The following is a 23418-nucleotide window of genomic DNA, read 5'->3' as shown; positions in this document are numbered from 1 at the left end:
CCTCTAGCTTATCTCTCCACGCTTCAGGCTCACCGCCTTTATTCCTGATTAAGGGCTTTTGTCCAAAACGTCGATTTCGAAGCTCCTTTGATGCTGCCTGAACTGCTGTGCTCTTCCAGCACCTTTAATCCAGAATCTGGTTTCCAGCAAATGCAGTCATTGTTTTTACCACGTCCCATAGCTCGGCAGCCACCTTTCGCAAAAGGCTATCATTGACAAGGAGATCTATTATCTCCTGACCTGCACCAGATCAGCTTTTACAAACTATGACAGTGAGTGTTTTGTAAACTAAGTCCAGGGGTCTTTATTGTCACCACACTCCTATGCTCCAGTAAGACCTGGACTGTCTAACGAGGTTGCCAGGGTTGGAGGATTTGAGCTATAGGGAGAGGCTGAATTGGCTGAGGCTATTTTCCCTGAAACGTTAAAGGGTGAGGGGTGACCTCATAGAGATTTATAAGATCATGAGGGGCATGGATAGGATAAATAAACAAGGTGCTTTCCCTGGGGTGGGGGAGTCCAGGACTAGTGGGTTTGGAGTGAGAGGGGAAAGATATAAAAGGGACCTAAGGGGCAATTTTTTCATGCAGAGGGTGGAGCATGTATGGAATGAGCTGCCAGAGGAAGTGGTGGAGGCTGGTACAATTGCAACATTTAAAAGGCATCTGGATGGGTATATGAATAGGAAGGGTTTAGAGGGATATGAGTCAAGTGCAGGCAAATGGGACTAGATTAGGTTGGGATAACTGGTCGGCATGGACGAGTTGGACTGAAGGGTCTGTTTCCGTGCTGTACATCTCTATGACTCTACAAACGAAATCACTTTTCTCCACCACATTCTCAGATTCACTGGTATGATTGTCAAACAAGGATTAGTGTCTTTGAGGAGAAGCATTCAGACAAAACTCCTGAAAAGTCAGCAACATTGGACCTGGTGTCCAAATATCTGAAAATGACATGCAACCTGCCTCGAAGCCCCAGGCCAGGTCTTGGCTCCTCAATTCTGAAATGGGCAATGTTCCAAGAAGGATAAACAAAAACTGAAGTTCTCCTTGAAATGTGACAACATTGACACCAATCACGAGAGGAAGAATGTTGTGAAATGTGTAACGGTTCAAAAAAGATTTATGAAAATGTTGCCAAGGGTTGGATGGTTTGACCTATATAGAGAGGCTGAATAGGCTGTGGCTATTTTCCCTAGAGTGTCGGAGGCTGAGGGGTGACTTTACAGAGGTTTATAAAATCATGAGGGGCATGGATAGGGTAAATAGACAAAGTCTTTTCCCTGGGGTGGTGAGGGAGTTCAGAACTAGAGGGCATAGGTTTAGGGTGAGAGGAGAAAGATTTAAAAGGGTTCTAAGGGGCAAAATTTAAACGGCATCTGGACGGGTTTATGAATAAGAAGTGTTTAGAGGAATATGGGCCAACTGCTGGCAAATGGACTAGATTTATATGGGCTATCTGGTCAGCATGGATGACTTGGACAGAAGAGTCTGTTTCCATGTTGTAGATCTCGATGACTCTGTGAGATCCTGGGGAGTGTTGCTGAACAAAAAGAGACCTTGCAGTGCAGGTTCATAGCTTCTTGAAAGTGGAGTCTCCGGTAGGAAGGATAGTGAAGAAGGTGTTTAAAAAGCTTTTCTTTATTGGTCAGACCATTGAGTATAGGAGTTCGGAGCTCATGTTTTACAGAACATTGGTTAGGCCGCTTTGAAATATTGCATGCAATTCTGGTCTCCCTCTTATCGAAAGGATTTTGTTTGAAACGTGAAAGGGATCAGAAAAGATTTACAAAGATGATGCCAGGGTTGGAGGATTTGAGTTATAGGTAGAGACTGAATTAGCTGGGGCTGTTTTCCCTGGAGCATCAGAGGCTGATTGATGACCTTATAGAGGTTTATAAAATCATGAGGGGCATGGATAGGGTAAATAGACAAGATCTTTTACCTAGGATGGGGGAGTCCAGAACCAGAGGACATAGGTTCAGGGTGAGAGCAAAAAGATATAAAAGGGACCTAAGGATAACGTTTTCTCACAGAGGGTGGTACCTTATGGAATGAGCTGCCAGAGGAAGTGGTGGTGGCTGAAACAATTACAACATTTAAAACACATCTGGATGGGTATATGAATAAGAAGGATTTAGAGGGATGTGGGCCAAGGGCTGGCAAATGGGACTGGATTAAGAAAGGATACTGGTCAGCATGGACAGGTTAGACCAAATAGTCTGTTTCTGTGCTGTACATCTCTATAACTGTTGACAGTTATAACAAGCTTCCTGGCTTTGTGTCTGTGCTGAACAACATGACAGTGCAACGATACAGTGAGCCTGGAATCTCTGGCTGAGGAACAAAGTGTGAAAATGTAAGATAAGGCTGTGACCATCCAGGTAGGCTCTGAGTGTGAGTGCTATTTCTGTGAGTGAACAGACTAGAGATATAGTCCAGTACTGTCCATGAGCTAATTGTGTTCCTGTGGGTACAATGTCCTCACTGCAGCTTTACAGTGACAGATGCTGATGCAGCCGGAGGTGCAGAAATGACGTGTACAAGGGTCCTGTAATTTGGGGACGGTTCTTAGAGATTGGCAGATGTCTGTACCAATATCAATCAATGTGGGTGCATGTAGTGGTTGCCTATGGAGATGCCCTAAGAGACTATTAAATGGTGTCTGACATGATCGCTATCCATAGACAGCAGGGAGCTGCAGCTATTGTGTCATCCAGTCCTACAGCATGAAAACAGGCCCTTCGGCCCAACTTGTCCATGTCAACTAAGTTTTTGAAACGGAATTATTCCCATTTCTCTGCATTTGACCCAAACTCCTTTAAACCTTCCTGATCCAGGACCCGACGAAACGTCTTTTAAATTTGTAATTCTGCCCACCTCTAGCACTCCCTCTGGCATCTCATTCCATGCACGCACCACCCTCTGTGTGAACAAGTTGCTCCTCAGATCTTTTTTAAATCTTTCTCCTCTCACCTTAACCCTATGCACTCTAGTTTTGGACTCCCCCACCCTGGGGAAAAAAACATTGGCTATTCATCTTATCTATGCCCTTCATGAATTTGTAAACTTGTATAAATTCATCCCTCAACCTCTTATGGTCCTGTGAGGAAAGTCCCAGCCTATCCAGCCTCTCCTTATAACTCAAACCCTCTCGTCTCAGTAACATCCTCGTAAATCTTCATTGCACCCTCTGGAGTTTAAACCATCCTTCCTATCGCAGTCACCAAATACCCACTCTGACTCCCGTGTTGAGAATTCTTGGCATCTAGTTTACTCCTGCAGATAGTTTGATCGAAAGCTACACATGAACAAAGCAAGATAGGCAGTCAGTAAGATCATTGATAAGCAATAAAGCCCCTTGACCTCAAATCGGAACTCTCTGGAGCTTTGTTCCAAAATGCAGTGAGTTGCTGCCGACATCAAGAGAGGCCTTGCTGGATTTCTCACATCATTCTGCTACATTTCTCCCCATAGCCCACATCATTCAGGCCCAAATAAGCTTTCAGCTGAGGGAAGCACAGTGCTGACACAGACTCCACATTTCCCTGGACAATGGGAGCAAGGCCTGAGGACTGCAGGAAGTGAAGGTCACTCCCTCCCAGTTGGGCGAGGTGACAGTTGCTGTAAACTGCTATTCCACTGAGTTCTTCCAGAAAGCTACATATCCCCTGTGTGGGCTCGCAGCTGTGCACCCACAAATGCATCAGGACAGTGACCATTGCTAATTATGCAAAATCACACCAGTTCATTTTGTTCCTCCATATCAGTGTTGCAGCCTGGGGTATTGGGATTGAAGAACATCAAGATGCTGGGTGCCATTGACTGTGAGCACATGGCACTGAGAGGACCCTATCGCAATGCTGCAGAATTCATCAACGGGAAGGTTCCACACACTTCATGTACTGGTGATGTAGTTGAAGGTGGTGCCTTTCCAGTTTTCTGTGTTTTGATTCCAGACTGAAATACAAAACAAAAACTATGGAAGAATTACTGCTGATTTTAAATGCAAACAATGCAGCATGCATTGTTAGCACTTTTCACACATTTGCTTGTTTGAGCCATATTTAAATCGTAGTTTGCAGACAGACTGGATAGGATGTTTGTGTACAAATTGAGGTTCAACTGGCAATAGGTAACTGATTGGTTATGAGGGATATAGGCCACGTGCTGGTAAATGGGACAAGGTTAATTAAGGATATCTGGTCAGCATGGATGAGTTGGACCGAAGGGTCTGTTTCCGTCCTCTAAATCTCTACGACTCTTTGACTGGGAGCTACCAACAGTGAAAAGTGTTTATCAAGCTGCGTCATCCTTTTGAATCACAACATCATCATGATAAGACAGAGCAATGGCAAAAGAGGAAAGGAAAGGAGGTGGATCCTGCAGTCTGGCTCCCAACATCTTGTGAGACCTCCTGCCCCATGTTCTCAAAGATCTGTTCAACTGTATGAAAACCCATGAAATTCATGACCCTTGAAGAGACATCATCCACTGACAGAGGGACAACCAATGATAATAATTGGTGGAGCTAGCTTTGGGAGCCTAAATGCTCATTTCCAGGTGACAAATGTTGATCTTGAAGGATTCAAACCAAAGTGTAAGAGTGGGTTCAATGGGTGGCCCTCTTGCTTCACAGTCAGAAAGTTGTGCAGTCATTCATGGCACACTCCAGGAATTTAGGCATATAATTTCGGCTGACAGTGCAGCATGGTAATAGCGGAGACACTGTCTTGTGGAAGACGGAATCACAAAGCTAATACAACAAGGAGGTCATTCAGGCTCATCGTGTCTGCACTGGCTTTTCAAATGAGCATCATGAACATACTGCCAGTTTCCTACCTTCTTCCTATACCATTACACATTATTTCTACCCCAATAATCATCTAATACCCTTTTAGAAAACTTCAACTGAACATGCCTCCCTCACATTTCTAGACAGTGCACTCCATAAGGGACTGTAGTGAAGAGTTCTTTTCTTCATATCACCAAAAGGTCATAAGCAGAAATAGTCATTCAGTCATAGAACCCTTACAGTGTGGAAGCAGATCATTCAGCCCATCAGGTCCACATTAAACCTCTAAAGGAGCACCCCCTTGCCCTATAATCCCATATTTCCCATGGCTGAACCACCTAACCTGCACATCACTGGACACTATGGGCAATTTAGCCTGGTCCATCACATCTTTGGTCTGTGGGAGGAAACCAGAGCACCCAAGGAAATCCACACTGCGAATGTGCAAGTTCCACACAGACAGTCACCCAAGGCTGTGAGGTAGCAGTGCTAACCACCAAGCAACTGTATCTGCTCTGCCAATGTCATCGTGACTAATCTGATAATCCTCAACTCCACTTCCTGCATCTCAATTTCTCTGTTGCAAATCACTTTGAATCTGTGTCCTCTGGTTCTTGATCCTTTAACAAGTGGGAACAGTTTCTCCTATCTATTTTATCAAACCATCCATGATTTTGAAAACTGCTATCAAATCTCCTTTCAGTCTTCTTCTCTCCAAGGAGAACTGTTCCAATTTCTCTAATTTATCCCCCTAATTGAAGATTTTCATCCCTGGAATCATTCTTGCAAACCACTTCTGCACTGTTCAATGTGTTCACATCCTTACTATAATGTACAACCCAGCACGAAACATTGTGCTCCAGTTGAGGTTCAACAAGTAGATAATGATTACATTAAAACCTCCTGAGATAGATGTAAATCCCATGGTCCATCTTGAAGAACACCCTGACCACTGTTTACATCTCAAACACCATTAACCAATTTGATTATATGAACAGTAAGCTCACTACCCTGTTTATTGAATCTTCCAATATGCATATTTGCTACTCTTGTCAATGTATATTTTGCAAAAGCACTTCTTTGGCTGTAAAGGACTTTGATTATGAAAGGTGATAGATGAATATAGGTTACTACCTTCTATCAATAGCAGCACCAGTAGAAAAGTGCTGCACTTAGCAGAAACTGGTGACATGATTATATGCTGAGCACCATTGTTTCATTTATCATTACACATAAATACAGGAAAATGAAGGAAGTGAAGGAGAGATTCCAAACAAGACTTATTAATACTGGTGTTCGATAAGAATAAATTATAATATAACTAGTTCAAAGTTTGGGTGAAGATTTGTAGCTCGGGTGCTCGTTGTTGTGGTTCTGTTCGCCGAGCTGGAAATTTTTGTTGCAAACGTTTCGTCCCCTGTCTAGGTGACATCCTCAGTGCTTGGGAGCCTCCTGTGAAGCGCTTCTGTGGTGTTTCCTCCGGCATTTATAGTGGCCTGTCCCTGCCGCTTCCAGTTGTCAGTTTCAGCTGTCCGCTGGAGTGGCCGGTATATTAGGTCCAGGTCGATGTGTTTGTTGATGGAGTTTGTGGATGAGTGCCATGCTTCTAGGAATTCCCTGGCTGTTCTTTGTTTGGCTTGCCCTATAATGGTAGTGTTGTCCCAGTCGAATTCATGTTGCTTGTCGTCTGCGTGTGTGGCTACTAAGGATAGCTGGTCGTGGCGTTTAGTGGCTAGATGATGTTCATGGATGCGGATCGTTAGCTGTCTTCCTGTTTGTCTTATATAGTGTTTTGTGCAGTCCTTGCATGGGATTTTGTACACTACATTAGTTTTGCTCATGCTGGGTGAGCCACGACCAGCTATCCTTAGTAGCCACACACGCAGACGACAAGCAACATGAATTCGACTGGGACAACACTACCATCATAGGGCAAGCCAAACAAAGAACAGCCAGGGAATTCCTAGAAGCATGGCACTCATCCACAAACTCCATCAACAAACACATCGACCTGGACCCAATATAACGGCCACTACAGAGGACAGCTGAAACTGACAACTGGAAGCGGCAGGGACAGGCCACTATAAATGCCGGAGGAAACACCACAGAAGCGCTTCACAGGAGGCTCCCAAGCACTGAGGATGTCACCTAGACAGGGGACGAGACATTTGCAACAAAAATTTCCAGCTCGGCGAACAGAACCACAACAACAATATAACTAGAATAGATTCAGTTTTCAGATTCTCAACAAATTCTGTTTACCTCATATTACGTATACCATTAAAAGGTGTCTCCCAGCCAGTAGACTCCATTTACAGAAGTAATTTGGACATTGTTGATTTGTAATTTATTCAAAACTGACTAATATTTCTCATGCAACCATTATTCACACTCATAACAGGAGTTCGTACATACAAAATAATTGGAGGTACCTGTTGTATTGGACATTCACATTGAGATATCACTACACTGAATACTTATATTTGATTTTAAAAAACTACATACACCGTACATTAATAAATTTGAAATTATGTTAGAAATGTAAATCTTGCTTTTCTTGTTTGAGTTATTGCATACCCCCTACAAGCAAGAATGAACTATTCTCCATAGGAATTTGAGGGATTTTGTTTTTATCTTCCTGTTCTTGGGCCTCTGTCTACTTGTCTGGCTGGCATTACTTTTAACATGACACCTCTGATGCTCTACAATGACCTTTCCAAATGTCATTCCCAGCAGATTGCCAGTGGATTCAATCTCACCCCAGATTTCCCACTCTCACCTGCTGTCTCTCAGTCTATTCCAATCAAGAGCAGGAGAGTATACTGACTTAGCCTAGCATCGCAGTGAAAAGTCTGTCGGTGGGGGGTGGAGAGGAGGTGGAGTTCCAAACATGCCTTCTCGTTAAAAGCTAAAGTTGTCATTATATTACTGGACTACAGGCTGCTTTCCCATTAGAGAGAGAGAGAGAGAGAGAGAAGAGAGTGGGGGGTGGGAAGAGAGAGGAGACACAGAGAGAGAGAAAGAGAGAGAGAGAACTGGTGCTGCTTAAACTGATGGTCACCACGCCTCAATTAATAGGAGAGTTTGAGAGTAACAGCCCTTCATCACTTGTCATCACCACACTACACTCATTGGTGCTGAAATTGTCACCCATTACATTGTTTCCTGTTGATTTGGCTAATTCAATGTTCTCCAGCTGGTCTTCTGCCTTGCTCCCTCTATAAAAGGGCGGTATAGTGGTTAGCACTGCTGCCTTACAGCGCCAGGGATCCGGGTTCAATTCCCACCTCGGGTATCTGTCTGTGTGGAGTTTGCACATTCTCCCTGTGTCTGCGTGGGTTTCCTCCCACAGTCCAAAGATGTGCAGGTTAGGTGAATTGGCCATGCTAAATTGCCCATAGTGTTAGGTGAAGGGGTAAATGTAGGAGAATGGGTCTGGGAGGGTCGGTGTGGACTTGTTGGGCCAAAAGAGCCTGTTTCCACACTGTAGGGAATCTAATCTAATCTAAAATTGCTCATACGCTAAATTGTATAAAGTCCTGTTCACCCAGAAGCCCTGTGCTCATTGACTATTGATGGACATTAAATAATTCTCCTTATTTACAAAAGATGTCTCTGTTACCTCCTCTAGCCCTGCAAACCTCAGAGACATTAGCATTTCCTCATAGTTTCTTCTCCAATTTCAACATCCTGCATTCCACCATGAGCTACTTAAGCCTTAAGCGCTGGATTTCCCTCTCTAAACCTCTGCACCTCTCAGGACCCATCCTAATACAGGTTTCTGCATGCCTGCCCCAATATCTCCTTATCTGGCTTGTTGTAAAATCTTAATTGCTATCACAGAAGCTAAACACATCACAGACATTGATTTCGCCTGATCTCAAACTTTGTGATTAAAAAACTTTCCCAGTGGATCACAGCAGCTGCTATGATACCTTTATCACATGAAATTATGTCACACTGATGTCATTATTTAATTCTCTTAAAGGTACATGCTTGTCTGATCATACTTCCAATATAACAACACCAAGGACAAGACTTCTGGTGCTCCTTAGGGAATGGTCCTCGACCCTACCACCTTCAGCTACTACATCAACTACATTCCTTCCAATATCCAGGCCTAGGTTGATAAATACTAATCAATATTCACACCAGGTAGGCAATGACCATTTCCAATAAGACAGAATGCATCCATCTCCTTTTGATATTTAATAGTATTTCCATTAATGAATCTCCTACTACCAATTTCTGGAGGCTACCATTGATCAGAAACTGAACTGCAACAGCCATATGAATACAATGGCTCCAAGAGCAGTTCAGAGGCATTTGTGATAGGTATGAGAGTATTACATCAAGTGAGATAAGAAGATATTGGAGCAAGCATCCAAAAATCTATTTAGGATGGGTCTTGAGAACTGAAGAGGTTTAGAAAGGGAAATCCAGAGCTTATGTAGCTAATCCCATGATCACCAGAATTGCCGAAGAAGCTAACTCCTCAAGACCTTTCTATATTCTATGAGACACAAATCAGGAGTGTGTTGGAATAATCCCCACCTACCTCAATAAGCCTAGCTACCACAACAATTGAGGAGCCTAATGCCCGAAACGTCGATTTCGAAGCTCCTTGGATGCTGCCTGAACTGCTGTGCTCTTCCAGCACCACTAATCCAGAATCTGGTTTCCAGCATCTGCAGTCATTGTTTTTACCATCTAGGACTAAGCAGTCCACTTCAATAGCACAGAAACAGAAGTTGCTGGAAAAGCTCAGCAGGCATGACAGCATCTGGGAAGAGAATTCAGAGTTATGAGGAAGGGTCACTGGACCTGAAACGTTAACTCTGATTTCTCTTCACAGATGCTGCCAGATCTGCTGAGCTTTTTCAGAAGCTTCTGTTTTTCTTTCTGATTTACAGCACCTGCAATTCTTTTGGTTTTCAATTGATTGGCATCACATCTGACACCTTCAATATTGACACCCTCCAGCACTGACACACAGTGGTACCAGTGTGCACCATCTACAAGATGCACTGCAATAACTCATCAAGGATCCTTCAGCAGCAGCTTTCAAAATTGTGATATTTGCAACTAGAAGGACAGCAAACACATGGGAATATCATCAGGTGCAGGTCCACCCGATGTGCTGCAGACCATTCTGAGTTGGAACCATTTCACTGTTCCTTCTTTGCAGGTGGGTTAAAATTGTGGAACTACCTCCTTAACCGCACTATGAATGTCCCAACAAGCCAAGGACTGCATCAGTTTGAAAAGGCAGCTCACCATCACATTCTCAATGCTAATAATGTTAGACAATAAATGTTGGCCTAGCCAGTGACAACCACAGCCCGTGAATCCCAGAATAGTTACAATACAGAAAGAGACCATTGACCTATCATTCCTATACCAGCTGTCTGAGCATTTTGAGTTTGTGCCAAGTCCTTCTTTTTTACCCCCATAACATTGAATATTGTTGCTTTTTCAATAAGTATCTAATGTTTTCTTGAAACCTCCATCATACTTCCAGGCTTTGCATTTTCTAAACATGTTGTGTAAGAAAAGGTTTTGTTCTCACATCACATTTGCTTAGTTTACAAAACACTTTAAAACTGTGATAATAAAACAAAGAACTGCAGAGGTGGGAAATTAAAAACAAAAATGGAAATAGCTGGAGAAAATCAGCAGGCCTTTCAAAATCTGTGGACAGAAAACAGAGTGAATGTTTCAGGTCTGCTGACCCTTCTTCAGAACTTTAAAACTGCATCTATTGGCTCTCAATCCTTTTATCTGTTTCTCCCTATCAACTCCTTCTAGAACCTTCTTGATTTTTAAAATCCTATTAAATTCTCCTCCAATGAAAACAGTTTCACCTTCTCCAATCCATCCTCATAAATGCAGTGTCTCTGATTTGGAACCATTCTCATAAACTTATCTATACTTCATTTAATGTGCTCACATCCTTCTGTCGTATGGTGTTCAAGACTGTACACAATATTCTATCTGTAGTCTTCCTGAAGAAGGGCTTATGCCCGAAACGTCGATTCTCCTGTTCCCTGGATGCTGCCTGACCTGCTGCGCTTTTCCAGCAACAATAAACTTATCTATACTTCATTTAATGTGCTCACATCCTTCTGACGTATGGTGTTCAAGACTGTACACAATATTCTAGCTGTAGTCTAACCAGTTGTTATAGATACTTTCCAACCTATATACAGCTGTTATTACACACCCCTACATCTCTGGAGCAGATGGGGCTTGAACTCCGCCCACCTAGCCCACAGATAGGAACACTATCACTGTATCACAAGAGCCCTTAACTGGTATCTTGTATAAGTTCACCATAATCTTCCTAAACTTGTACTCAATAGTCATTTTAATGCAACTTGGATATTTTAGGATTCATTATCTGCTCTCCCTCCCTGTCCTGCCTCCCTCAATGCCTTATCCACATGTGCGCCAAGGTATTTCTGCACATGCGTTTGAATTGCCGCCTTTATTTTATGCTGTCTCCCCATAATCTTTGCACCAAAGTGCACAGTCTCACAGTTCTCTGTATTTAACTTCATCTATGACATATCCACCCAATTCAACAACTTATCATTGTCATTTTGGAGCTCCACACTGTCTTCCTAACAGTTTATAATTGCTCTAAGTTTTGTGTCATCAGCAAACAAAATTGTCTCTGACATAGCAAGACCTAGATCATTTAAGTCATTCAGGAAAAGCAAGGTTTCTATACAAACTCCTAAGAAATCCAACTACAAACCTTTCTTTGAGAGGGGAAAGATATAAAAGAGACCTAAGGGGCAACTTTTTCACGCACAAGGTGGCGCATGTGTGGAATCTGCCAGAGGAAGTGGTGGAGGCTAGTACAATTGCAACATCTAAAAGGTATCTGGATGGTATATGAACAGGAAGGGTTTGGAGGGATATGGGCCGGGTGCTGGCATTTGGGACTAGATTAGGTTGGGATATCTGGTCGGCATGGACGAGTTGGACCGAAGGGTCTGTTTCCATGCTGTAAATCTCTATGACTCTATGCCTCTAAAAGAACCCAAACTGTTCACAGTGTTCCAGCTGTGCTCTGACTAATGTCTTGTATAGTTTTACAAGACTTGTTTATTTTCATTCTCTTTAAAACAAAGACGAACACTCCATTTGCTTTCCTTATCATTATTACTCATTCTGTTTATTGGATAGTTTTATAAATTTGCGCATTTATTCAAAAACTGTGACCCAGTAAATAGTACAAACAGGAATGTAATCTGTCCACCCACTCTAGCAGAACCATTACTGATTGTGTAAATTGCAACTTGTCTCAAATCATGTACTAATTCTACAGGGAGCTTTAAGGGCAAAGTCCTTTTGTAGATTTAAGGCTGAGACAGATAGGGTGGCACAGTGGCTCAGGATAGTTAGCACTGCTGCCTCACAGCACCAGGGACCCAAGGTTGATTCCCACCTCGGGTGCCTGTCTGTGTGGAGTTTGCACATTCTCCTCGTGTCTGCGTGGGTTTCCTCCCACAATCCAAAGATGTGTAGTTTAGGTGAATTGGCCATGCTAAATTGCCAATAGTGTTAGGTGCATTAGTCAGGGGTAAATACACAGTGTGAGTGAGTTGCTCTTTGGAGGGTCAGTGTGAACTTGTTGGGCTGAAGGGCTTGTTTCCATACTGTAGGCAATCTAATCATTAAAGGAATCAAGGGTAATGGGGAAAGGGTAGGAAAGTGGATGTGAGGAGTGTCAAATCAGATACTCCTCACATCAGATATGATTCTACTGAATGGCAGAGCAGGCTTGAAGGGTTAAACAGCCTCCTCCTGTTCCTATTATAGTCTTATGGTCTAACTGTTGCAGAAACACATTGTATTGCATTAATACCACCCATAATACATGTTCTAACATGCAGTTTGAATACTGATCAAAACGTTCAACATGCAATTAGGATCATAATATTCATCTTTTTCATGTGAAATAAATCTGTGATTGTATGGAAAGAACTTTTATTTGTCCAACTGCACTATATTCATTTTTGAAAATTAATTGTGGGGAATGGGGGAGAACAGCATAGGCTGAAGCTTTCTTCAGAATTCCTAATTACTCATAGTTCTGGGTCTTCATAGTTACAGTGGATGACCCATTTGTTAGAGTTCTGGTTAAGCCAGTCTTTAATGCTATCTAGGTCCACCTGAAGTTCATGGATGCTTATATTGAGTGAGATGTTGGTGCTAATGATGCTAATCCCATTCATGGCCTTACCTTGTAGAGTGTATTTGGCTGGAGAAAAGGAGAAACATGAGGTGATTTCCCTCTGCCTTCCTCATGTGTTTGAAGGGAACACAAACTTTCTTCCCTGATGACACTCTACAAGAAGCCATTGCCCGAGGTCATAGCTCCTCCACCTTCATTGCCATAGTATCCACCAGTCTCACTGATGGCCATACAATGGTAAAACAGGTTTGAGGACTGAAAGGCCTCTGCATTTTACTAACTTTAGACACTGAGTTAAAAATCACACAACACCAGGTTATAGTCCAACAAGTTTATTTGGAATTACTAGCTATTAGACTGCTCCTTCATCAGGTATCTGTGAAACAGGATCATAAGACACAGAATTCATAGCAAAAGATGACAGTGCTATGCAACTGAGATGATATATTGAACAAACTAGATTGCTGTTAAGTCTTTCACCTTTCAGAATGGGTTGCAGGTTTTGGTTTATTAATATGTAAATGTAAGAGCTTCTTTTAAGTCACATTCTCAAGATAACTTAATGTTTTATAAAAAAGAAGTTGACATCTTGGCTCAGACAAGGTATAAGAGAAAGTGAGGGCTGCAGATGCTGGAGATGTGAGGTTAGAGTCTGTTCCAATCTTGAGTCAGACTGATTGTATTTCCAAAGTAGGAATTTACAAAATATTACATGGATTGCCTGCCTGCAGGTTGTGAGCTTTTTGAGCAAAAATATAACTCTGCAAATGCAAATTCACCCATAGACTTATATGTGTGTGTGCATGTATGGGAGAGAGAGAGAGAGAGTGTGTGTGAGAGAGAGTGTGTGCATGTGAGTGTGAGTGCGCGTGAGAGAGTGTGTGTTTGTGTTTTTGCATGCTTGGTCGAGTGTATGCATGAGTATGATGGAGTATAAACCCATGAGAGCGTGTGTGCGTGGATGTGAGTGTGGGGCTGTATGTATTTGTGTCTGAGAGAGAGCGTGTGTATGAGAGAAGGTCTGCGTGATTGTGTGGGTATGTAAGAGTGTGAGAGAGAGTATATAGTGTAGTGGGTCACCTGTAGTGTCACATGATCGCAAGGTCCTGACTGAAGCCATCCTCATGAAGTGTTCCCTGACTGGGAGGGAACACCCCTATCTGGCAATTGTTGCACCACGTTTAGACACTGAGGCAAGGCATGGAAATATTTAATTTTTAAAAAGGCTAAAGAAAGTCCAATTAATCAGAGCTACACTCAGCACATACAAAAATAAGATGAAAGTACAGTGAATGTTAGATTTAAGATTAACCAAGGAAAGATGCTGAATGTACAAAGGAAAGAGAAATTTCCAGACAATACTAATTTGCTGCAGGCTGACGGATTCTGGCAGATGAATAATAGGCAAGTTGACAGAATATAGGACCTTGAGTTTTAATATTGCTTGACTACAACTGAATTAAATAGAATTCACAGGTGAAGTGCTCTGGAATGACTCCACAGTCCCTTTAGGAGATGGCGATGTCTAGAAATAATGCAAATACAAAACAAAGCTGTGATGACATTGCAGTGCTCTTCAGGGATGGCCATGAAAACTAACACCTGACAAGGACGGAGATTATAATTTGCTAGTAGCAGGTACTGTTTGTGTGATAAATCAATTTGCAAGACAGAATTTCACATGCAGCGACTCTTCTAAATATTAGGGGGAGAGGAGGCAAATTTCAAATCCTTTATCTCCAGAGAATGCCAGAGATCTTGCTGAGAATGTCACAGCACCATTCTGTACTGCTGAAAGGAAATGAACTCAACTAGAGAGAGAGAGAAAAAAAAACACCAGACTGTATGGGCTACTTCATCAAAGCTGTAAAAATTTCATTACAGAGACTGGCGATGGTAGACAGATAAGAAGAAATGAATTCCTGGTCCTCACAGTGATATACTGCATCCACTCTCATTGCCTGGCCTGTCATTTTGGAGCAGTTTCCAATTTATACAAGTTTATTTTCCAGCCAGATTGACACATATTAGCCGCCAGCATCTCACTCAGTGGCATGAGACTGTTTGACTGGATCACTAGCTGTACACTGAAGAAAGCTACCTTAAAGCCGGTGCTTACAGCATATATGGGATGCACACTGAAACCTGCGACCTGTGCCAAAAAACCTGAGAAATATTAACTTTAGCCATTGCCAGAAGGTGGGGAGGATGACAGATGAAGCTTTCAATGTGTTTGTTTTGGTCTCTTGTTGAATTGTCATCTCTCAATGAGCTCTGAAAGACAGCAAACCAAAAAGGAGATGCGCACAACGGCTGAGCCAGCAAAACTTAAGGGTCAAGTGGCAATTGATTATGGTTTGAGGGCACAGTCTCTGAAGAGTCATTTGCAGATGAAATTTAGCTGTGATGTTTCTGAAGCAGCTTTTTCAAAAACTCATTGTTTATGCCAATCAATGCTCAAAGCCTGACGTATGTGACCCTCACACAATGCAGATATTTTCCCAGGCTCTGATATTCTGCAGGATCCCGATCTTTCTCATTTTCAGCCTTGGGATGTGGGTGTCACTAACAAGGGTGGAATTTATTATCCATCTCTTATGCCAGCTTCTGGAGCCACTGCAATCTACTCACACAACACTGCTGAATTACCCATAACGATGAAGGATAATACACGGGGAACTGCAGAAGGTTATTAAATGTGAAGGGTACACCTTTGCTGGATACAAGTTCCAAAGACACAAAGCAGTTATTTGCAAACTGTAGATTTTTTCTATTTGCAATCATCTCATCGCCAATTTGCAAAGCATGCAGAGTAAAAAAAGATGCTTGGGGATCAGATGCTTTTCATTGAATCCCTACAGTGGAAACAGGCATTTGGGCCATCAAGTCCACACCAAATCTCTGAACAGTTTCCCACCCAGACGCATCCTGTAACCAAGCACTTTCTATGGCTAACCCACCTACAGTGTCGGAAAATGTGGCACTGGAAAAGCATAGCAGGTCAGGTAGCATCCGAGGAGCAGGAAAGTCGACCCCTGAGGGCTTATGCCTGAAATGCCATCTCTCCAGCTTCTTGGATGCTGCCTGACCTGCTGTGCTTTTCCAGCGCCACATTTTTCAACTCTGATCTCCAGCATCTGCAGTCCTCACTTTCTCCTAACCTGCCAAAAGACAAATTAGCTTGTCCAAACCACCTAACCTGCATTTCTTTGGAATGTGGGAGCAAACTGGAGCACTCGGGGGAAACCCACACAGCCATGGGGAGAATGTGCAAACGCCACACAGACAGCTGCCGAAGGGTGCAATCAAACACAGGTCCCTAGTGCTATGAGGCAGCAGTGCTAACTAGTGAGCCAACATGCCATCGCCTTAGGCTGGTCATATGTAATGCTCAATGTATATTTGTAAACTGAATATGAGCATCTCAGTTTTGCTGAGATTAGCATCAATGATATTATAAAGGCCAATGCTGATCAAAGATGTACTATTATTCATGCAATTTCCAAAGGTGTTGTGCAAGCTACACAACATCCCTTCATTATTTGTGATATAAGTTTAATCATGTACTGAATATAATAAGAAACTGAATGATTGATGTACATGTTGAGTCTGAATATGGATGGATGATTTTGCCATGTCCCTCTTAATCAGGATTCAATATGTTTCACTGTGTGGTGAAGTATATTCAGCCCTTATTTGCACCATCTGCTACTGATAACTGTTCTGAGGTCTCAGAATTTCTTTTGTGGCTTGAGTTCCTAACATAAGTTGTAGCCAATGAGAGTCCTGCCCCCAGTTGGGATATTGAATGCTATGGATGCTTTCCGAAGAAGATGAAGGCAAATGCAGGAGGACCAGGCCCTATGACAAACTTACAAAAGCAGGAGGCCATTGCAGGGGATGAAGAGCACTCAGGTCAGGGAAAAGTTGCAGCCACAGGGCCTGCTGGGATGTGTCAGTTAGACAGGAGGACCAGAGTTTTCCAGGGGAAGAGCAAGGCACAATGTTGGGACATTGTTATGGAACTGCATTGATGTTAGAGCAGAACCTGACAGCTGCAGGACAGGGAGGTCATCCTCTCCCACGAACAATGGAAGTGATAGTCTATGTGACTGGCTTCTTCCAGGGAGTAACAAATGAGCTGTGTGGGATCTCTCAGCCACAGTGCATCAGGACAGTGACTGATGCCAACTTTGCAACATCACACCAGTTTGTTTCATTGCCTGATGACAAGGTCAGTCTGACAGCCCAGGCAGGAGAATTCGGGAACATAGCTGCATTCCCCAGATACATCATCAGGTTACATGTGGCACTGAGAGGGCTTTATCATAACACTACAGAAATCAGCAACAGGAAGGTGTTCCATTCCATCATGGTCTGCAAAATATTTGTGGTCATGATGCAAAACTCTGCTTTGAATTGTCGGAACAATTTCAGCCTCGATTGGTTTTATTTGGATTTGCTTTTGATGTCTGTAAATAAAAAAAATTATGTTTGGAATTATCTGATTGCTTGCCCTTAAGTGATGATCCCCTAGTGGACAATGACAAGCTGTGGCTTCACAGTGGGCATTGGGAACAGGGCAGTGCTGACTTAGAGGATGATCAGTGATGGTGTAACTAAGGACAAGGAAATTGTGTGGCGGGGTGGTTAAATTGTGACTAGGGTGAGAGAATGGAGTCATGTGAGAGGGAATGTCAGCCCCCGGCTATGTACTGTTGGCAGCATGAATTTGTCACTTCTGTGGCATTACATTGCCAGTGAGGGCCAATGGTAGACTGCCAACACTTTGTCGAGTTGGACAGCAGCCTTTCCAATATGGCATAAGTATAAAGGATGCCAGTCTTTCTGAAGTAATCGGCTGAAAGGGGAGATGTTCAGGGAATCATTCATGGTAGGATGATGCTGGAATCAGATGTGAAGAATGCCATGCATATGGGTAGTTCATTAATGAGGTGAGAACATGTAATATTTGATGAAAACATGTGCCCGGTTTCAAGGCAGAAATCCCTCCAAAAGTCCCGATGCAACACAGTCTGAGCCAAAAAAGGCCAGAGTTAACATTTCATGTTAGATATGAATTTTCTTCAGAACTGAAGGGAGCTGGAAAAATGATGGGCTTCGTGCTGAAGATAAAGTGGTGAGGAGGAGCAAATAGAACAAGTAGTGGAGGCAACAATGATCAAGAAGGTATAGAGATGAAAACTAGATATTAATAGTAGGTGTTGTAACATGAACTATATTAATTCTGCTGAGAGTAAATCCATGCACATTCAAATGTAAAATGCCTAAGTGGGAATTGAGGAGCTGTTCCTCCAGCTTGCATTGGGACTAACATGGAAATTTCACCACAAGAGCTCAGTAACCTCAGACAATGAAGTCTGACCTTAATGACCACTTATTCTGTCCACCCCCTCTCCCACCCCCAGTCACTTCCTTCTATACTTCCATGAGCACTCCCTCTGCATTTTCCTCTGGGCGCCTTCATTAACGGTTTCTCTTGCTCCTCCATTCCCCCCTCCCCTTTCTATTGCATAAATCCCATCACTTTTCCAGTTCTCTTCAGTTCCGAAGAAGTGCCATATTGGACTCAAATCATTAACATTGTTTTCCTCTGTTTCCACGGATGTTGACAAACTGAGTAAGTTTGTCCAGCACCTTCTGTTTTTCCGACAAGCTGAACACTGTACAGTTCAAACGTAACTTCAACGTATATTCTTATCCAGTCATTGATACTTTACTCTAAATTTATACTATTCTTGCTGTACTCAAAGTGATGTACTCCTTGAGGCAATTTTCATAATCCCCTGAATCGCTCTGATTGATCATAAATTGAGAGATTAAAGCACTTCATACTTTCACAACAAGTATTGAATCCAACCTGTCCATTCCTCTTATGACAACGACTGTTTGAGAACCATTTTTAGCCAGCATGTAATACCAGACATTGATTCTTCTAAACAGCTTTTAAGTCATTTATTTTAAATAATTGACAGGAGAGGTATGGCTCAATGTTGCTCAGAGAAATAAGCCCACAGAATCTTGAAACATGGGAATAGGGGTCTGCCATTTAGCCCTGTTGAATCTGATCCACGATTCAGGGAGATGATGCCTGATTACTGTCTGAAATTCATCTATCTTGATTTCATAAATAACCTCTAGTACCTTTGCCAAACAGAAACCTGCCAATTTAGAATTGATCAATTGATCTAGCCTTAATAGCTTTATGATGGAGTGAGTTTCAGATTTCCAATATCCTTTTGAGAAGAAATTATTTCGCACAGACAGCTTAGCTCTAATTGTAAGGTTATGACTCCTGCTTCTCAATTCCTCTACCACAGGAAATAGTTTCCCTTTTTGTCATAGAGCCATAGAGATGGACAGCACAGAAACAAATCCTTTGGTCCAACCTATCCATGCTGACCAGATATCCCAACCTAATCTAGTCCCATTTACCAGAACTTGGATCAGATCCCTCTAAAACCCTTCCTATTTACATCCCCATCCAGATACCTTTTAAATGCTGTAACTGGACCAGCCTCCACCACTTCCTCTGGCAGTTCCACCCATACATGCACTCCCCACCTGCTGCATGAAAACGTTGCCCCTTAAGTCCCTTCAACTTTTTTTCCTCTCACCCTAAACCTATGCCGTCTAGTGCTGGACTCCCCCATCCCAGGGAAAAGCCCTTGTCTATTTATCCTATTCATGCCCCTCATGATTTTATAAGCCTCTATAAGGTCACCCCTCAGCCTCTGATGCTCCAGGGAAAACAGCTCCAGTCTGTTCAGCCTCTCCCTATAGCTCAAATCCTCCAAACCTGGCAACATAAATCTTTTCTGAACCCTTTCAAGTTTCACAACATCATTCTGATAGGAGGGAGACCACATTTGTATGCATTATTCCAAAAGTAGCTTAGCCAATGTCCTGTACAGCCATAACATGACCTCTTAGCTCCTAATAGCGCAAGTGAGAAATGCAGCTGCTGGAGATCAGAGTCGAGAGTGTGGCTCTGGGAAAGCACAGCCAGTCAGGCAGCCATCCGAGGGGTGGGAAAATTGATGTTTCGGGCATAAGCCTTTCACAGGAAGGGCTGCCTGACCAACTGTGCTTTTCCAGCACCACACTCTTGACTCTCAACTCCTGTACTCAATGCTCTGACCAAAAAAGGAAAGCATGCCAAACGCCTTCTTCACTGTCCTATCTACCTGCAACACCACTTTCAAGGAACTATGAACCTGCACTCCAAGGTGTCTTTGTTCAGCAACACTCCTCAGGACCTTCCCATTAACTGTATAAGCCCTGTTCTGATTTGTCTTTCCAAAATGCAGCACCTCACATTTATCTAAATTAAGCTCCATCTGACACTCCTCAGCTCATTGGCCCACCTGATCAAGATCCCATTGTACTCAAAGGTAACCTCCTTCGCTGTCCACTACACCTTCAATTTTGATGTCATCTGCCTCCTATACCTGTCATATGCTTCCTTCTTTTTCTTAACCAAACCCTCAATTTCTCTAGTTATCCAGCATTCCTTACACCTACCAGTCTTAACTTTCACCCTAACAGGAATATACTGTCTCTGAACTCTTGCTTCTCCTTTCTGAAGGCTTCCCATTTTCCAGCCATTCACTTACCTGCGAACATTTGCCCTCAATCAACTTTTGAAAGTTCTTGCCTAATACCGTCAAAGTTAGCCTTCCTCTAATTTAGAACTTTAACTTTTAGATCTGGCCTATCCTTTTCCATCACTAATTTAAAACTAATAGAATTATGGTTGCTGGCCCCAAAGTGCTCCCCCACTGACACCTCAGTTACCTGCCCTGCCTTATTTCCCAAGAGTAGGTCAAGTTTTGCACCTTCTCTAGTGGGTACGTCCACATACTGAATCAGAAAATTTTCTTGTACATACTTAACAAATTCCTCTCAATCTAAACCCTTAACATTATGGCAGTCCTAGTCTATGTTTGGAAAGTTAAAATCTCCTACCATAACCATCTTATTATTCTTACAGGTAACTGAAATCTCCTTACAAACTTGTTTCTCAATTTCTCTCTGACTATTAGGGGGCCTATAATACAATCCCAATATGGTGATCATCTCTTTCCTATTTCTCAGTTCCACCCAAATAACTTCCCTGGCTGTATTCCCAGGAATATCCTCCCTGAGTACAGCAGTAATGATATCCCTTATCAAAAGCGCCACTCCCCCTCCTCTCTTGCCTCTCTATCTACCCTTCCTGTAGCATTTGTATCCTGGAACATTAAGCTGCCGGTCCTGAGCCACATTTCTATAATTGCTATGATATCCCAGTCTCATGTTCCTAACCATGCCCTGATTTTATCTCCTTTCCCTGTTAGTCCTCTTGCATTGAAATAAATGCAGTTTAAATTATCAGTCCTACCTTATTCTCTGCTTTTTCCTGCCTACCCTGAGTGTTTGACTTGCTCCATTTCTCGACTGCACCAGTCTCAGATTGATTTCTTTCCTCACTATTTCCCTGGTCCCACCTCCCCCACCTTGTTAGTTTAAATCCTTCCAAGCATCTGTAGCATATTTCCCTGCCAGTATATTAGTCCCCTTCTAATTCAAGCGTAATCCATCTTTCTTGTCCTGGTCACTTCTACCCCAAATTCCAATGATCCAAAAATATGAAACCTTCTCCCCTGCACAAGCTCGTCAGCCAGGTATTCACCTGCTCTATCCTCCTATTCCTATTCTCATTAGCTTGTAGCACCAGGAGTAATCCAGATATTACTACCTTCGAGGACCTCCTTTTTAACCCATCTATCTGTGGCATTTCTCCCTTCCTATAACTGCCATCCATCACATCCCCTCACTCTTGTAAATTCCTTATTGCCTCTAACTGCCACTCCAACCAATCCATGCGATCTGATAGGATTCAGAACCAAAGACACTTCCTGCAGAAATAATCATCAATAACATTGAAACTCTCCCTAAATTCCCACAGTGAACAGGAAGAGCACAGTACTCAACTAAAGGCCATCTTTGCTTCTTTACAATCTACAGACTCAGAAAATAGCATCGTGTTATTGCTCTAAAAACAGTGCTCCAGGCTAACTTAGTACTTTTAGAAAATTTAATCAAAAGACAGCTCTCAATAAAAACAGCAAGGTTACATGTAAAATCTATGTACTTGTCTGTTCCTGTGTTGTGAGTGCTCCCACACAGGTTCCTCTAAGATTAGCTGTGAATTTCGCTGTTTGTTAATTTTCCCAGACGTACTCCGATGTCCAGAGATACATGAACTCAAACACCAAAGGCAGTAACTGCACAGGTTCACTGCTGTGTCAGTTAGCAGTGTAGGTTTCTTTCTCTCTTTCCCTTCCTGACCATGTGGTTGCTGCCTTTGTCTGTCTTCCTCCTTTTAAAACTGCGATTGTTTTGATCTTTTTTCCCCAAAGTTCCCCAAACAATGCAATAGCGTATAAAAAAATTTTGCTGCTTCCGGAATTTGAGGAAATCACCTGCAACACCTAAAATAGGTTAAAAAAAAAGAGCAACTCTTACAGCCACAATTTTTTTCCCATCCTCCACTTTGGATTACCCAGAATCTTTTTGTTACTTTACTATTAATTATTTTAAAATACCTCCACTAGATTAACTTTTGACCATCTATTTGCAGGGGAGTAGAAGCCTCGTCTATATAATTTATCCTCAGAACGTAACCCTTATAGTCCTGGCATCATTCTTTAAAGAGGAGAAAAAGAAAGCAGGTGCAATTAAGGAAGTTGTTGACTAAATCAAGTGGCAGGAGAGAGTGAGGTCTGCAGATGCTGGAGATCAGAGCTGAAAATGTGTTGCTGGAAAAGCGCAGCAGGTCAGGCAGCATCCAAGGAGCAGGAGAATCGAAATTTTGGGCATAAGCCCTTCTTCAGGAATGAGGAGGGTGTGCCAAGCAGGCTAAGATAAAAGGTAGGGAGGAGGGACTTGGGGGAGGGGTGTTGGGAATGCGATAGGTGGAAGGAGGTTAAGGTGAGGGTGATAGGCCGGAGTGGGGGTGGGAGCGGAGAGGTCAGGAAGAAGATTGCAGGTCAAGAGGGCGATGCTGAGTCCGGGGGTAGTAAAAGACCGACTCCCACAGCTACCTAGATCTCAGTCCCAACCCCTGGATTCAGATTCGCCCTCTTGACCTGCAATCTTCTTCCCGACCTCTCCGCCCCCACCCCCTCTCCAGCCTCTCACCCTCACCTTAACCTCCTTCCCCCTATCGCATTCCCAACACCCCTCCCCCAAGTCCCTCCTCCCTACCTTTTATCTTAGCCTGCTTGGCACACCCTCCTCATTCCTGAAGAAGGGCTTATGCCCGAAACGTTGATTCTCCTGCTCCTTGAATGCTGCCTGACCTGCTGCGCTTTTTCAGCAACACATTTTTCAGCTCCACACTGTGCTTT

Source organism: Chiloscyllium plagiosum, chromosome 4 (genome assembly GCF_004010195.1).
Source record: "Chiloscyllium plagiosum isolate BGI_BamShark_2017 chromosome 4, ASM401019v2, whole genome shotgun sequence".
Lineage (NCBI taxonomy): Eukaryota > Metazoa > Chordata > Chondrichthyes > Orectolobiformes > Hemiscylliidae > Chiloscyllium > Chiloscyllium plagiosum.
The sequence above is the reverse complement of the archived record's forward strand: the minus strand, read 5'-3'. Positions refer to the sequence as shown.